The following is a 17198-nucleotide window of genomic DNA, read 5'->3' as shown; positions in this document are numbered from 1 at the left end:
TGAGCCACAGTTACTGAGCCTGCGCATCTGGAGCCTGTGCTCCGCAACGAGAGGCCGCAACAGTGAGAGGCCCGCGCACCGCGATGAAGAGTGGCCCCGCTCGCCGCAACTAGAGAAAGTCCTCGCACAGAAATGAAGACCCAACACAGCCAAAATAAATAAATAAATAAATTTATTAAAAAAAAAAAAAAAAAAAAAAAAAAGTAAAGTGGTACAAAAACTTAAATTTTTTTTTTCTCTCTGTTAAGAGAAAAAAGTTTTCTTGGAATATTGATTTGCTTTTGATTACAGATGGTAAATTTTCTTTACCTTTTAAATAATCTGTTATAACTTTCTGTACTTGCTTTTAAAATCTTTCATTGTAACTTTGGTTAAATGGATAAGTATTGTTTCACAGTGATCTGTAATCCTATTTGACCAAGTGTCTTGAAACTTTTTAACATTTTGGATAAACTTCTCAAAGATAGAATCCTAATTAAAGATATTTTGACCTCTAGATAGCTTTGGGATGTTTCAGAGGACCCCTAAGTCATCTCAAAGAGAGATATTAAACTAATTAGGATTATTTGGTATGTTATGGGAGGCACTGTCAATTGATTAGAGATAAATGTATCTCCAACCTTCTTAGGTTATACATTTAGATTACACTAAATATCATTAATATAGATATTCTTATGTTATATGAAATTAAATAAAATTTCTAAAATTTGAATATGTCAAATTTGTATGTTACAGAAGTAAACAAATTTTTTTTTGTCAATTTCATTTTAACCAGCTCTTTAACTGTGTCTTTTTAAGTCTTTTTATCATTCATAGATGGTTTTGCAAAAATGCTTCATCTTCAGGAAGATTCATACTAAAGACTTTCTGACAAGTGCAGGTTTCTGATAACTTTCAAATCATACCGTTGAATTGGGTAAGAAATTAAAGAATTCTAATGGAAATCCCGATGGTTTCATAAAGGTTAAGGCTGCAAACTGTAAACAGCTCAAATGTTCATCATCAAGTGAATGAGTAATTCACATCAGCAATAAAGGGGAATGAAATATTAATATACATAACATGGATGAATCTCAAAACATGCTGAGTGAAAGAAAACAGGAACCAAATACACACTGTTAGATTCTATTTATGTAAATTTGAGAATGGGAAAACTATAGTCACTGAAAGCAAATCATCATATCACTTTTGTAGGAAGGTGAGGATTGACCACAAAGGAGCCTAAGGAAACTTTCTGGGTAATGGAAATTTTCTGTATCATGATTGTGGTAGTGATTACACAACTGTATATATTTGTCAAAATTTATCTAACTGTGTTATACACTTAACATGAGTGCTATTAGTTGTATGTAAATTGTACCCCAATAGGGGTGATTAAAAGGAAATATATATTATGTATGACATATAAATATATGTTTACATATATTACATATATATCATGACAATAGAATAAAATATGTTCTTAGTGATTAAATTGCCATTTAGCCAACATCCAGAATGCCAAACATCCTTATTTTTTTCTTGTTTTTCCTTTCTCTAACCTTTCAAAAAGCATCATTTTTAATAGTCACATCAACATTGCTGATTAGATTTGCAGTAATTTGAAAACACAGAAGACATTCCTTTTAAAAATATAAACAAAAGCTTCTTTCATCTGCTCTCTAGATCTTTTTATTCTTATGCCACATTCTTTACACCAGTTGACCAATTGAGTTAGGCACTCATTTACTTTTTCACAAACCTTTGTTGTGTTTCTGCTAGTTCTGCATTAGGGACTATTAAGGAGGAAAACCACTGACACAAAATGGTTTCATTTGTGCTGAAGCCCACGATACCACGCATATATTTAATACCTAACCTACTTGCAATTTCGACCTTCACCAGAAATGTTAGCTTAATTCTGAAATCTGGAATTTTCTGGTCAGCACCAATGTGGTAATCTATCACAGGGGCCCTCTCCATCTCCCCCAACCCAAGAAGAAGAGGCAATCTGCAAGATAAAACTCAAGGCTTCCCTTCCCTACAAAGAGAAGATAGTACTGGTCCCAAATAACCTTTTTTTCTTTTGCTAATGACTTTCTTGCCCACCCTCCTTTCTATAAAAACCTTCCACTCTGTATAACTTCTCAAAGTGCCCTTCTATTTACTAGATGAGATGCTGCCCAATTCATAAAGCATCAAATAAGGCCAATCAGATTTTCAAATTTACTCAGTTGAATTTTGTTTTTTAACAAGACATGATCTTAAACAAGATAAACATTGCCCCTGTTTTCATCTCAGGTGGCCTCAGCCTGCAGCTGCTTGAAGCAGGATTTTGGTTCCTGGCCAGAGATTGAAGTCAGGTCGGGGCAGTGAAAGCACTAAATCCTAGCCACTAGACCACCAGGGACTAGTGGCCAGTGACAAGGTCCTGGCCTGTCTGCTGTGCAGAAATGAATGTCCACAGAGATGGAAAGTAGTGAAACAAGTAAAGTGTTTATTAGGAGGACAAAGAATACATGTGGATAGACACATGGGCGGGCTCAGAGAGAGAGTTGCGCTCGCATGGTAGTTTGAATCACTTCTATGGGGAATTTCTTCCAGGTTTCCTTTGACCAATCATCTTGCTTTGCCTGGTTCTGAGTCCATATTTGGTATACCTCAGGGTCCTCCCGTGTTCATGTGCATCTCTTAGCCAAGATGGATTCTAGCGAAGAGGCCTATGGGTAGTTGACATCACTTACTATGGGGTGGTGCCCTCTCCCTTTTTGACCTCCAAGGAACCCTTCTGCACATGTGTAGCTGGGAAGGTCTCCTTGACTATGAGAATGAGGAACATCTAGTCTTTTATCTCGTATCTGGGCAGGGCACAGCCTCCTTTCTCGATTGCCCTGTTATTGATATTTTGGAGGGAATGAACTCCTGCTGCTTACCCTGGGGCCCATCTATCTCCTGCCTCACTTTCACAGAACTCACAATCTGCTGTGAGAGACAGTCAGAATATGAGCACACACACACAAATAATTTTAAAGCCCGATAGATTTGAAGTCAATAGAAAAGACATTGAGGGCTTCCCTGGTGGCACAGTGGTTAAGAATCCGCCTGCCAGTGCAGGGGACACGGGTTCAAGCCCTGGTCCAGGAAGATCCCACATGTGGTGGAGCAACTAAGTCCGCGAGCCACAACTACTGAGCCCGCATGTTGCAACTACTGAAGCCCATGAGCCTAGAGCCCGTGCTGCGCAACAAGAGGAGCCACCACAATGAGAAGCCCTCACACCGCAACGAAGAGAATCCCCTGCTTGCCGCAACTAGAGAAAGCCCACGCGCAGCAATGAAAACCCAATGCAGCCATAAATAAATAAATAAATAAATAATAAATTTAAAAAAAAAAGACATTGAAAAAGAAATGGGCCTCCTTTTGATAAGGAAGTCAGAGGTTTCTCTGTAACTTCTTTTGAGAACAATAAGCCATGTCTTTTCCTTCTTCTACATTTTCTCTCCCCACTGCTGACCCCAACAAAATGCTGAAGACAGAATTTGCACTCAATAGATTACCTTTTAAATTGATGTAAAAGTATAAAGTATATTTATGTGCATTAAAGTATGGAAGGGCATACATTTGGAGCATAAAAGCTCAGTACCTGCTGGAAATGTCACATAATTGATGAATATAAAACTAATTATATAGTAGGGAAATTAAAAAGAAATTTCAGGCTGTGTAGAGACTAAATTAAGAGAACAAGGGCCTCCCTGGTGGCGCAGTGGTTGAGAGTCCGCCTGCCGATGCAGGGGATACGGGTTCGTGCCCCGGTCTGGGAGGATCCCATATGCCGCGGAGCGGCTGGGCCCGTGAGCCATGGCCGCTGGGCCTGCGCATCCGGAGCCTGTGCTCCGCAACGGGAGAGGCCACAAGAGTGAGAGGCCCGCATACCGCAAAAAGAAAAAAAAAAAAAAAAGAGAACAATATCATATATAATGGCTGAATATTTTGGCATTTGAAATTGGAATTTAAAAAATAGATAAGAGAGGAAGAAATAGGAGTCTTAATTAATAACTGAAGGACAAAGGGGGGATAGGTAGCTTATTTAGCTTATTTCTGCCTTTTTAGTTGCAGAAAATATCAGTTTTGAAACCAGATATGGTTGCCATGTATTAGTTCTGCACAAAGTGCTAGGATGAGTTTCCCCACACCCACCGTTTGGGGATAGTGCTTTACTCATAACTCATCTTTCATGCATTTGCCTAAATTCTTGTGGAATACAGCTGGACTTGCAGCTCATAAATGTGACCTTTGGATGTGTTTTAAACACTACTGAACTCCATTTTAATTTTACATAGTAAAGCCTCTGGGCTCTATTTACTCTTTCATTATATAACATTCATTTATCTTATGAAAAACGCTGTGATTCACTGTTGGTCTAGCATTTTTTTTTTCACTTATTTGGATGATTTTTAGAATCCAAACTGTATTGTTATTTACCTTGGAAAACAGAAACACTTTCGGGAGTCAGTTCTCTGAGTCCCAAACCCCTCACCTGACACCCTCTTGTGGTGCTGTGCCCTGGGGGGAGGATACAGCAGGATCTGCAGGTGGAGAGGCCTAGAGAGCTGAGGGTATTATGTGTCTGGTTTATCGCCAAGATTAGTCAAGCCCCAAATTATAGTGTTGAGGGAGAAAGTTTTCACGTAATGAGGTATGGGGAAGTCATTTAGGCTTATACATGGTTCAGTCTAAACTTTGTGTGAACTGAAAGAGCCTGTCAAGCACACACAGCACATCTGCTTTAACCATTAAGGAAAAGAAATGTCTGATTCAAAAAGAAGGATAAGTGACTCCCTTCTTACGATGCCCATGTTCACACCCTCTCGAAGACGAGGCTCCTTTCCCACGTGCCAGGACCCTACTGTCTCACTAGACATGTCCTCAATCTGTCTCTTTTGAAATCTTTAAGGAATAGACCCCTGTCATGTTGGATGTATGTTCTTTGTTCTGATAAAGTATAAGACTACCATGCTTCAGTGGAGAAGTTCCTTAGAGCCTTTTGAGGGGCTGCCTCCCAGATTATAGCCCTCAGCTTGGCTCAAATAAAACGATTTTCTGTTCCTATTATAAATTCTTTATTATTTCCCTCCACAGTGTGTTATTCCTTATGAAGTCCAGCTGTTCTAGGCTGACACCAAGCCACCCTGAAGCAGCCATCGTGTCTTCATTGCCTCTCTCACATCTGGGTCCTTGAAGGTTGCTGAGATCACACTTGCTTGTCTGTGTCCATGGAACCCAGGGCAGAGCCCAGGTCCTCCCACCAGGGCCCTGGATTCTGGTACCAAACCCAGGAGAAGGTGTGCTCTAGTTATATCAGCCTCACCTGGCACCAAGGCCAAGATCGTCATGTGTTTTTTCCCAGACTTCTTCTGTGGGAAAGGGTTTGGGGACGTTTTGTTTTCCCTAGTTCACCCTAGAGAGATGCAAGGAGGAAGTCTGATGCAGACTTTCCAGCTTACAAACATCTGAGGGCTGTGTCTCAGGTCAGGATCAATGTTCCCTTTTCCATGGGCATTCAAGTCAGTGAGGCAGCCTGACTTGAGGGCCAGGACTCTGCCTCTGTAGTCCTGGAGGTGATGGCTGAGGGCTGGGGACAGGGGCGCTGCAGTTCTGCCCAAGGGGAATTAAAGGCCAGAAAGCCCTGGTTTCTGCAGGAGTCTGATAATTGTCTGGAATGTATGCCAGTTAATTTCTTTATCCTATTTATTCATTATTGTTATTTCTCATTGTACTTTGGGACTCAATTTTTTATTGTTATAGAAATCCAATGTTTTCAAAGATTCTCCCTCAAGGATTCTACTGTTAACATTTTTCATTAAGAGAAATGCCTGTCTATTCCAATCTTTCTTTCCCTCCATTATTTACTGTGTCTTTTCTAGGTCTTGTCCTTGTCTCCTGGGCCACAGTCAGTAATGTCTCCACTTATGTATTCTGAGTGTGTGATCATTTGGTCCAAGGGATTCTGCTGAATGAAGTATAAATTCTGATATCTTTCTCTTGCAAACTTTCAAAACCTACAAATGAAATGAAGATATGGGCAATATAAAATGAAAATATGATTTTCCATTCTTATTAATATCTATCCCTATATTTCAATAGAATTCAATTATTGGCCCCTGGTGACTATATTTTTCAAAAGAATTCCCTAAATAATTACCAGTAATTCACTACTCCAATGTAATGTAGAAGATATTCTTAGTGTATTCTTCAAATTCATGTTGATGGAATGCTCAAGTTCCCTATATCAAATTGAGCTCCTATATTCCCTCTGAATAATAAAACTAAGATATGTTTGCTAAAGATTGTTGAAAAACAACATTTTAGCTTGACATGGACAGTACAAATATAGTATCACTAAGGGTGAACATTTAGTATATGTCCTGTGGACTACCAATTTCATGTTCCACAATCACAGTCGAACCGTTTAAATACAGAATTATTTCCTAATTCTCTATTATATAAATCTCATTATAAATAACAAGCATTTTAAAAGCTTTAAATTTTTAACTATAGCTCATTAATTTGTACCTTTTCTCCTCTATCAACAAAAATTGACTTTCATGGTTAACTCAGTTAAAAAATACAACAGCACAATAGGAAAGAAGTAAAATATCTCCATTGCCTACAATATATAATAATATATATAAATATGCTGATGAAAAAAACGTGGGTCTGCTCTCCCATGTGCAGTAAAGCAAATCTACTGACACCAGGTTATGGCGAAGGAAAGTGCAGCGTTTATTGCAGGTGCCAGGCAGGGAGTTCAGGTCAGCTAGTGCTCAAAACACCTGAACCCCCTTTCCTGATGGGTTTCATGAAAGCATTTTTAAATACCAGGTGAGAGAGGGGAATCACAGGGTATGTGATCAGCTCCTGCACAATTCTTTGGTTGATGTGAGGTAACAGAGCAGTATCACAGTGGTTAACATTATCAATCCTCAGGCTCCAGTAAAAGATCTCCTACTTAAAACAGTTTTAAAAGTTAATAAAAATAAACATTAACTGAGTAGAGGGAAGGTATCCTCAATTTCAGAACAGTGTAAAGTCAGCAAATATCACAACTGGTGCACCCCTTGAAGAGACTGATCTTGACTGGTTGCAATTTTTAAGAAAACACATTTGGGTAAAATTAACTCTGCACTTAAAAAAATTGACTCACAGGTTTTAGGTTTTCTAAATGCTCTAAAAGTACTTCTTTTTCCTTTCCAAGAAGGGACTTTCAACCTCCCCCAAAGTAAAAGGGCAGTGCCTCTTATATTGCTTTCTCTCACTGAACACACCGAAGAAAAATTGCATCATGTTGGTGTCTATCTGAATAATGTGCTCAGGGCTCTCCCTGAGTCATTGCATGGTTCTCATTTGCATGTGGGAGCCAATGGGTCTAAGTGCAGGCCACCACAAGATGTGCCACTATGGCATGTGGATTATTTTGAGCTGAAAACAATCAGGCCCAAAAGACTCAGGAAGAGCCTTTGAACTTCCCCCTTACTGCCTAAAATAATTTAAGGCAGGGGGCCTGTCCCAGGAAGAAGCTATCACTAGAGATAAATGTAGTATAATATTAGGTGTGGTAGAACAGGAGGAACATTGAAAAGCCCATTTGATCAAAATCCTCTCTGTGGGGCTTCCCTGGTGGCGCAGTGGTTGAGAGCCCGCCTACCGATGCCGGGGACACGGGTTCGTGCCCCGGTCCGGGAAGATCCTACGTGCCGCGGAGCGGCTGGGCCCATGAGCCATGGCTGCTGGGCCTGTGCGTCCGGAGCCTGTGCTCTGCAAGGGGAGAGGCCACAACAGTGAGAGGCACGCGTACCGCAAAAAAAAAATTCTCTCTGTGGCTCATTGTCTTTGGATGGATCAGCAAACATTTGTTTACCAAACATTAACTCTTTTTAACTTCCTGTGAATTACCTTACTTCCCCTTGAAATTTCAGACCCATACCTCCTTCTGATGCTGAAATTTGGCCTCTGTGCACTGGTATGGAATCGAATTCGGGGGCAGAGTTTGGGTGAAGTAGAAAAGAATAGGTTTATTGTGTTGTCAGGCAAAGGGGGACACAGCAGGCTAATGCCCTCAAAACTGTGTGTCCCAACCTGGGGGGATTTGGTGAGGAGTTTTATAGCAATGGTTCAAGGTCAGGGTTGCTGATAAGGGTTATGGTGTGTTCAGGGCCTGCAATCCTTTAATCTGGCCTCAGGTGGTCTCCTGATGAGCTTCTATGCTTCTCAAGGTTATCAAACTGTGACCTTCTCTCTAGAATGAAGGATGCTTCATCAAGTAGTTAACATCTTCCATTTGTTGGGGGTTTTAGTTCTGTAGAAGAGCTCAGTTATTGGTATATGTTTCCCTTGAGGCAGAACCAGGATCTTGTCCCAAAGCTGCACTATTGTTTCTTGACAGTTCCTCCCTTGTCTCTGCAGCCCCTCCCTTCCCTGATTAGCAACTATTTGACCCTACCCTTTGGAATTCAGGGAAGGTTGTGGAGGCTGAAGCCTAGTCCCTGCAAACAAGAAATGGGGGACACAGAAAGACTTTAGTGCCCAGGAGCCCCACAGGGTCCTGCTCAGTTTCACTTCTCTTTAGTCAAGAATATATATATGTCACCTTGTCTTGCTGTCTTTGGAATTCTTCATACTTATGTGAATTCCCCATGTGCACATAATAATTTAATTTTCTCTTGTTAATCTGCCTTATGTCATTTTCATCGCCAGCCAAAGAGCTAATGTTACCCAAAAACCTGGGATTGCCTCTTGGTGGGTGTCAAGCTGAAAGGCACAACAAAAACAAAGATTGGGAGAAGAAAGGATTTGTTACTTGCAGCAAGTAAAGAGAACACCGGGGGTCTTTCCCAAAGCAGTGTCTTCCTGAACAGCAAAATTGGGGAATTTTTAAGCTAAGGGTATATGCATATTCATGAAGGGGTTTGGGTGGTCCACAGAGTCCAAGCTTTAGTGGACTGAAGTCATGAGGGTCAGAAAAGGTCAATATCATCATTCCTTATGTTCCCAGTTGATCAGGCTAATCTTTACCATTGAAAGAGAACTGGCAGTCTTTACAATTATCTTTGTTATTGTTACTTCTTTTACCTGAAAACAGTCCTTTGATTCTGCATTATTTTGTTCCCTTAAGATCATTAATTATTGAGACCCTTTCAACGGCAAGCATCCTGGCCAGGCTTACATTGCAAAATGGCTTAGGCCAAAAATGACTCCTAGATATACATATTATTAAACTTTTGTTTTATTTTCTCCTGTTAATCAGTCTCACGTCAATTTAATTCTTAGACCAGCTAAAAGTGTTACCTGAAACACTTCTTTTGTTGAGCCAAAAGACACAACCAAGCCAAAGGGCAGGAGAAGGAAGGCTTTATTACTTGCAGCAAGTAAGGAGAACACCAGGGATTTTCCCAAAACGGTGGCTCCTTGAACAGCCAAATTGGGAAAGTTTTAAACTGTCAACTGAAAAAAAAAAAGCACAAACTGAGAGTTGTGAGTTAAGTTTTATTTGGGGCAAAATGAGGACTATAGCCAAGGAAACAGCCTCTCAGATAGCTCTGAGGAACTGCTCGAAAGAGTTAGGGGGAAGGTCAGCATGTATGTGATTTTGGTGAAGGGGGACACATGGAATCAGGGACACATTTTGGCAGAAATTTGCTGCTAGTCACGAAATGGTGGCTGCTAGTCACAAGGAGCAGATGTCTCCATTAATGATTTTAGTGCTTTTCTAGATATGAGAAGATAAAAGAAACTGGGCTCATAAAATCTTCTGAAAATATCTAACTATCTGAAGGCCTGTTCTGCCGGGTTTTCCCAGAGCATAGACTGCCTCATTCCTGATCTCTGTCCTGAATTCCATTCAGGGTGTGTTGAAGGTTGTGAAACAAAATTTATATTTTATGGCAAGACAAGAGAAATTTAAACATAAATTCTTCTCTGCCCTTTGGTCTCCTCTCTCCCCACACTGTGCATTGTGCATCTGCATTATACATTGACCAAACCTCCCCCATAGGCAGGGACACTTGCTCAACCATAAAGAGCAACATTCTCCTAACATCAACAAGACAACTCCCTCCTTAAGAGATACCATTTCTTCTTGACCTTGTAAGGGGTTACATGACCAGCAGGATGGCACTTAGATCTGAATTATGTAAACGTTCAATAAAATGTCATTTGATGTTCAGCCCTCTGTCTCAAAAAAAACTTATACACCTCCCTGGGTTTCTAATGGGCAGAACAGTTTTCAGAGTTTTCTGAGATGCTCTTCCCAGGTTATAATCCTCAAATTTGGCTCAAAGAAAAATTTCCAGTTCTCTTTTAGATCAAGTGATTACTGTTTTGTCAAGGTCAGAGACTACAGTGGCTAGTGACTTCATTCTTATAGAACCAGATGGTAAGGGACAATTTTATTTCACAAGATCATTAATTACTGAGACCTGTTCAAGAGCAAGCATCATGACCAGGCTGAGATCACAAATGATTTAGGCTTAAAATGGCTTCTCTTATGTCAAAAAGTTATATTTGATTCTTTTTCTTTGGGGACCCCCTACTGCATTTGCCTACAGAAGGGCAGAGGAAAAGTTCTTCCTCTCTGACAGTCTTCATGACTGCCTGGAGAAACAATGATGGACTCAGGAGTTCTTCTCAGCCTCGATGTGCACAGAAATCTTTATGCCTATGGTAAAGGGGCATGGAAAGGAGAGGGTTCTCAATGTGTAGAAGTTCAGATGCTTTCAAAGGCAGGCAATGTGCCCTGCACTATAATGCCTGTTGGGCAGGAAGAAAGTTTCCTGTACCCTTCTAGATTTTTCTGGTTAGTCTAGGAATTAAATTGACATGAGACAGATTAAGATTAAGAGGAGAAAATCAAACAAAATTTAATAATATGTATACATGGAAGAGACCCAGGAGAACTCAGTAAATCTCCCAAATGGCTGAAATCCTCACCTTAAATACCACTTTCAACTAAAGACAAACATGTTGGGTGTAGTGGTTTGGGACTTCAAAGGGGAGGAAGGCAATTCTTCCTCGGACCTCATACATGAAGTCACCATACCTCAAGGGGAAATTCAGCTTGCACTGCAACTTCAACTAAACAACAGTTCTTCGTGTAACACTGCCGGATATTGGAAGATACACAGACCCCTCGGCCGACCGAAGGCATTCCTTCATTGAGGCAGTTCGCTAGCCGCAGAACACCCTGCTTTAAAAAGTTGATTCAGTTTAGGGCACAGTGGGTAGCTTGTGTCTCTTTTACTTGTTAGAAAACACACGTATTTAGGCTGCGTGTCAATCTAGACATGGCGTCTATAGCGAAAAGCCTGGTTTTCCCATTTTGAAAGCTCCATTCTTGCAGCCGGAAAAAACCTGAAAAACACTGTTGTTGCCGTGTTTCTAGTCCCTGCAGGCATGGCTCTGAGAAAAAAAAAGAGTTTTCTCGAAAGAAAGAGGGTGCTTCCAGGTCCTGGGTGGGAGCTCTTCCTGCCCTGCTCTAGAGCTAAGGGGAATCTCAACGGGGGCCCTAGCCTCAACGTAAGGTCTTGATTTGGCATCCAGAAGGGTAGGCGTGAAGCAGGTTCCCTGAGGCCTTTAGTCGCAGTTCTGCACTCGTTTAACGGCAGTAAGTGTCTAGAGACTCGTGGCCCCGTCGCATCAGCGCCAGTTTCAGGACAAGAACTCTGAGGACCCGCCGGCTCCCCTGGGCTTGCTGGGCCACACTCAGACCCGTAGGTCCTTCAGGGTGCCCCAGGGTAGGCCGAGGGAAGGGTAACACACTGCAGTCTACCTTGGGGGAGCTAGATGTTGATGTTCCAACTACCAGGTTTTTTTTTTTTTTTTGCAAAAACCCCTAAATATCCTGAGCCCTCCCTTACCTCTTCAGAACAGTCCCTCAGAGCTATCTGAGAGGCTGTCTCCTGACTTAAGTCCTCAGTATGTCCTCCAAATAAAACATAATTCTCAACTTTTAGGTTGTGCATTTTTTTTCAGTCAACATTTAATTGTATGGCTCACGTAGGTACTATGCCTAAATGTAATGGGATGAGCTGTAAATTATTAAAACTAGATAAATTCTGTCAGCTCTACCACTAGCTGAGATCAGGCTTTCTTCTCTGGATACTTCTGTCATAGACCTTGGCAGATATGGGGTCTGTGTTGGTCTTAAAATTCTTCTTAGAATTGTGGGGACTCATTCATTCTTTCAACAAATTTTACTGCTTATATTCTATGTGTCAGTTACAGTGCTGGGTCTTGAAATACAGAAGTCAACACACGAAAATACAAGGATAAAACACATTTTCTACCATATTAACTTTTTTCATTCATTAATTCATCCTTAAGTCATTCAACACGCATCTTCTTATTGAATACTGATGAGGGATCAAATGCTATGCTAAACACTGAGTATATAACTGCAAATGAGATGGATAGGCCCTGATTTTGATGTCACTACTATCTTTTGTTGTGCCATATAGTGGGACAGCTTCATTATTCCCTTTACCGTAAGTTTTGGTTTTTTTGCGGTACGCGGGCCTCTCACTGTTGTGGCCTCTCCTGTTGCGGAGCACAGGCTCTGGACGCGCAGGCTCAGCGGCCATGGCTCATGGGCCCAGACGCTCCGTGGTATGTGGGATCTTTCCAGACGGGGGCACGAACCCGTGTCCCCTGCATCGGCAGGCAGACTCTCAACCACTGCGCCACCAGGGAAGCCCTACCCTAAGTTTTTATCACAAATTGCTAATGAAAATAAAACTGTTAGTGGAGTTTCAACATGCATAGGTAAATGAGAACACAGAACTCCCCTTTCGCATGCCCCATTCTCCTCCTTCTAACTCCCTATGTGAACTCACTTTGTGTCAAGACCAAGAAGATGTGCCCCAATAAGAACCAAGCTGATTTCCTCACACTGACAGGGGCTATTGCTCACTTAGAAGACTTGATGCTTAAGTTTGATAAGCAACTAGAAGACCATGGAGACAACCTATAAAAATGATTTGTCTTGGGAGAAAATACTAAAAAGGGTTAATGTGCTGTTCCACATGTCTAACCTCCTGGGATTAAACCACAGGCACCAAGGTCACCAAGGGTACTTGGCAACAATGAGCTAAAAATGAAAAAAAAGCATCATACTGTTATTGTATTCATCTTCCCCCAAGGCACTCTCTGATAAACACCACAACCACTAAGGGAATTGAGAACAGCTTCCTTGTGGGGCAGGTTATATATGCATCATTTTCCAAAAAGTTAAATCATATCCAGCTATCAGCACACCTCACTTAAGGTGATTGTAATGTATGAGATTAAATGTTCCTACCTGATTGGAAAACTTCTTGTCCTCAATTCATTGGCTATACTGGATTATTTTTCTTGGGTCAGACCTTCAGACTTCTACCAGAAATCGTTCCTTTGGGGAAACCAGGCCTTCTCAGAAACTCAGGAAACTGAAATGGAGACAGAAAGAGAGAAGGAAATTATTTGGACATATAGACCTCAATTGTTTGGTTTTAAGTAAACGTCCCAGCATCTTGTAAATGGTATAATAACTTTAGGTAAATTCACAGTTTATAAGTTTGTGTACTCATAAACTGAACATATTATGATAAGAGTACAGGTTGCATTTTGTGTCTTCAACTCAAGCAAAGACTTCAAAAAAGTCCCAGTTATCCTTTGTTCATTAAGACACAAAGAAAAGGCAAAAAGGGCAAGTTTCTAAGTCTTTTTCTTTAAAATTTACTTCCTTTCTTCAGTCTTCATCAAGATCTTCAGGAAATTAACTTTATTAAAGTTAATTATTCATAAAATAAACATAGGAACCTGCAGAAGACTATTTCACAGAGACCTGTAATGTACAATATCCATTGCATACATGCACCATGAGCTTGTCTTTTCTAGCACTGGCATACACAAAACTCTGTGTGTGTGTGTGTGTGTGTGTGTGCGCACACATGTGTGTCTTTTTTTTGTGATGGAGCCATAGGGAGAAAATAAATCTATTGGCTGCAATTCAGTGATGTAGAAAGATTTAAGGGTAAAGGAAAAGGCTACATCAAGTGAAGCAATAAAGTCATGAGGTTGTGCTTCCATAATAATAACAATAGCAGTCTCTGTAACCAAGGGAGCAGGCTCCTCAAATTATAGTCACACCTGTTAGACCATCTGCCCATAAATTTCACACTATCATTAATGGAAAACAAATGGCACTGTCTCTCTTTCCCTTTATCCATTGGCCATTCTCATATAAACGATTTTTCTCTTCAAGGTCGTGCTCTGTCCTATCTGTTTAAAAATATTAGGATTTAGGAGGAGTGATACATAATGTGCCATGCCTTGGTACTTGTACCAGTGATGGCTCTGTAAGGAGCACTGGATTGTTAGGAGGCTATAAATTGAATTCCGCTAGAAGCAGAACCTGAGGCAATAATTTGAATGCAAACTGTTCATCTGGGAGGTGCTTCCAGAAGACTCAGAAGTGGAGTGGGAATTGAGAATGGAGGCATGGAAGGAAGCCAACAGAGGTGCATTACTGAATAAATTACTCCTGCAGGAAACTGCTGCCAGTACTTCAGGGGAGTTCTGTGAAACTCTATAGAACATGTCTCAGAGTTATCCCAAGAACTGGTGAGAAACTTGAAGTACTTATCTTCCAGTCCCCTCTGTCCTTGGTTGAAAGCTACATCCAGATACATTAACTCCTGTACATTTCTGGCCTGCCCTAAGGTGGATAATTGCAGGTGGTAACATGAGTCTATCAGCATATACTGGAATGATGAGTGCTGGGGAGATATGAGTGGAGCATTGAAACCATCTAATACAGTCGGGGCAGGAGATATTAATTATTGGCTTGCAAGTCCAAATGGGTAACCTTAAATTCCTGCGTTAATGGTTTTACTTTGAGGTATTTAAGCATGATGTATGAGTAAAAATTTCCTCTATTAAATCAAGTTGAAGATCCTAAGTCCCTAAACTTCTGGAAAACTGTGGGTATCTTTTTAACAGATTTTTGAAAAGTAACATGATTAAGATTTCAAACTGACCATCCATTCATTCATTCATTCACTCATTCAACAAGCATTTATTGAACACCTAAAGTATGCCATGGGTTAAACTAGGCACCCGTGTTACTGTTACTAAAATCATTATCGTGCCACCTAGAAGTCAATGTATTGTGACACTCAAATAAGAAAATCCATAGTTACCGTAAAAATTATTACAGAGTGATATAGGAAGACACGGTAAGACCTTAATTCATGCTGTGGACAGTAGTATATGGGGGATATCAGTAGGGCTTCCTGTAGAAGGCAATTGAAATGGATACGTAACATGAAGGAAGGGTGAATTTTTGAGGAAAAGAGAAGATAAATTCATGTTTGCCAGAAAATGAATGGTTAAGGATCAATCCAGAAAGGAGTTCCATTCATAATCAGTATAAGAAATGTCACTGGGGCTTCCCTGGTGGCGCAGTGGTTGAGAGTCCGCCTGCCGATGCTGGGGACACGGGTTCGTGCCCCGGTCCGGGAAGATCCCACATGCCGCGGAGCGGCTGGGCCCGTGAGCCATGGCCGCTGAGCCTGCGCATCCGGAGCCTGGGCTCCGCAACGGGAGAGGCCACAACAGGGAGAGGCCCGCGTACCACAGAAAAAAAAAAAAAAAGAAAAAAGAAATGCTCACTGGAGTGTAAGAAAAGAAGACAATGGCGAGGGTGGTAGACGCCAGACCATGAATGGTCCACGTGTGTATACTCAGTGCTCTGGTCTAGTCTTTGGGTTCCCCTCCAGATGTATACGTGGAAACCTGACTTTCCGGAGGTGACGGTAGTAGCAGGTGGGGCCTCTGGGAAATGGTAAAGGCCTTAGTGCTCTTATGACAGAGGCCCCACAGAGCTCCCGAAGCTCTTCTGCCGAGTGAGGTTACCATGGGAAGTCTGTGACGCAGAAGAGCGCCCTCATCTGACTGTACTGGCACCCTATTCTTGAACTTGCAGCCTCCAGAACTGTGAGAAAAAAATGCCTGTCGATTATGAGCCACCCAGCCTGCAGTATAATCTTACAGCAGCCCAAAAGGACAAAGAGCGTTGGGATGTGAGATTTTACTCCAAGAAAGATGGGAATCCATTGAAGGATTTTAACTGGTAACTTAGAAGAGAGACAAGTTTCATAACACAATCAGGCATTTTTATAAGAAAACTTGGTTTCATTTTCAGAAAGATCACTCTGGAAATACTGTGACTAGATTTTTGGAGAAGGGTGACGGCAGTCCCGGATATAGAAAGATGAGTTAGTTGTCCATCAATGTAAGTCAAACAAGAAAGTGGAGATAAAAAGTGTGAATTTGTGGCTGAGAGTTCTTTTCTTTTAGCACTTGAAAAATGTTATGTCAATGCTTCTGACCCCAGAGTTTTAGACAAGAAATATGCTGTCATTGGAATTGGTGTTTCTCAATAAGTAATGCATCATTTCTTCCTGTCCACTTTCGAGATTTTTTTTGTCTCTACTTTTCAGAAGTTTAGTGATGACACGTCTTGGCAAGGATATCTTTGCGTTTTTCCTCTTTGGGTTTGTTCAGATTCTTGAATTTGCGTTTATGTCTTCTAAAAACTTGGGAACTTTTTAGCCATGATTTCTTTGAATACTTTGTCAGTCCTACTTGCTCTCTTTTTTCATTCTGGAACTTTGATGATATGAATGTTAGTGCTTTTGTTACTGTTTACAGATTCTTGAGATCCTGTTCTTTCTCCCATCTTTACCCCTCAGTCTATTTTTCTCTGTACATTTGGTACATTGTATTGATCTCTTCTAAGTTCATGATTCTATGCTTTGTAATCTCCACTCTATTTTTTTTTTTTTTTTTTTGCGGTACGCGGGCCTCTCACTGTTTTGGCCTCTCCCATTGCGGAGCACAGGCTCCGGACACGCAGGCTCAGCGGCCATGGCTCACAGGCCCAGCAGCTCCGCGGCATGTGGGATCCTCCCGGACCGGGGCACGCACCCGTGTCCCCTGCATCCGCAGGCAGACTCTCAACCACAGCGCCACCAGGGAAGCCCTCCACTCTATTCTTGAGCAAAGTTTTTTGATTGTTGTATTTTTCAGTTCTACTGTTCTCATTTGTTTTTATTGTTATAGCTTCTAGTTCTTTGTTTACATTTTCTATTTTTCCCATTTCTGTCAAGGAACACATAATTGCT

At 41.2% G+C, this 17198-nt stretch overlaps 1 long non-coding RNA gene and 1 pseudogene across 3 annotated transcripts in view; one reads left to right on the top strand and one right to left on the bottom strand.

The window, feature by feature from the left end:
- Positions 1-17198, top strand: part of LOC308611204 (centrosomal protein of 78 kDa-like) — a 178156-nt pseudogene that overhangs the window by 64841 nt on the left and 96117 nt on the right. The gene's annotated exons all lie outside the window — the stretch shown is intronic.
- Positions 1-17198, bottom strand: part of LOC308611208 — a 96950-nt gene that overhangs the window by 28779 nt on the left and 50973 nt on the right. For both annotated transcript variants that reach the window (XR_014014791.1, XR_014014792.1), the window contains exon 2: positions 13331-13457. This is a non-coding gene — a long non-coding RNA (uncharacterized lncRNA). The remainder of the gene's footprint in view (positions 1-13330; positions 13458-17198) is intronic.

Source organism: Mesoplodon bidens (genome assembly GCF_964165515.1).
Source record: "Mesoplodon bidens genome assembly, contig: HAP1_SCAFFOLD_291, whole genome shotgun sequence".
Taxonomy (NCBI): domain Eukaryota; kingdom Metazoa; phylum Chordata; class Mammalia; order Artiodactyla; family Ziphiidae; genus Mesoplodon; species Mesoplodon bidens.
Note: the sequence above shows the minus strand (reverse complement) of the source record. Positions and strands in the feature narration are given on the sequence as shown.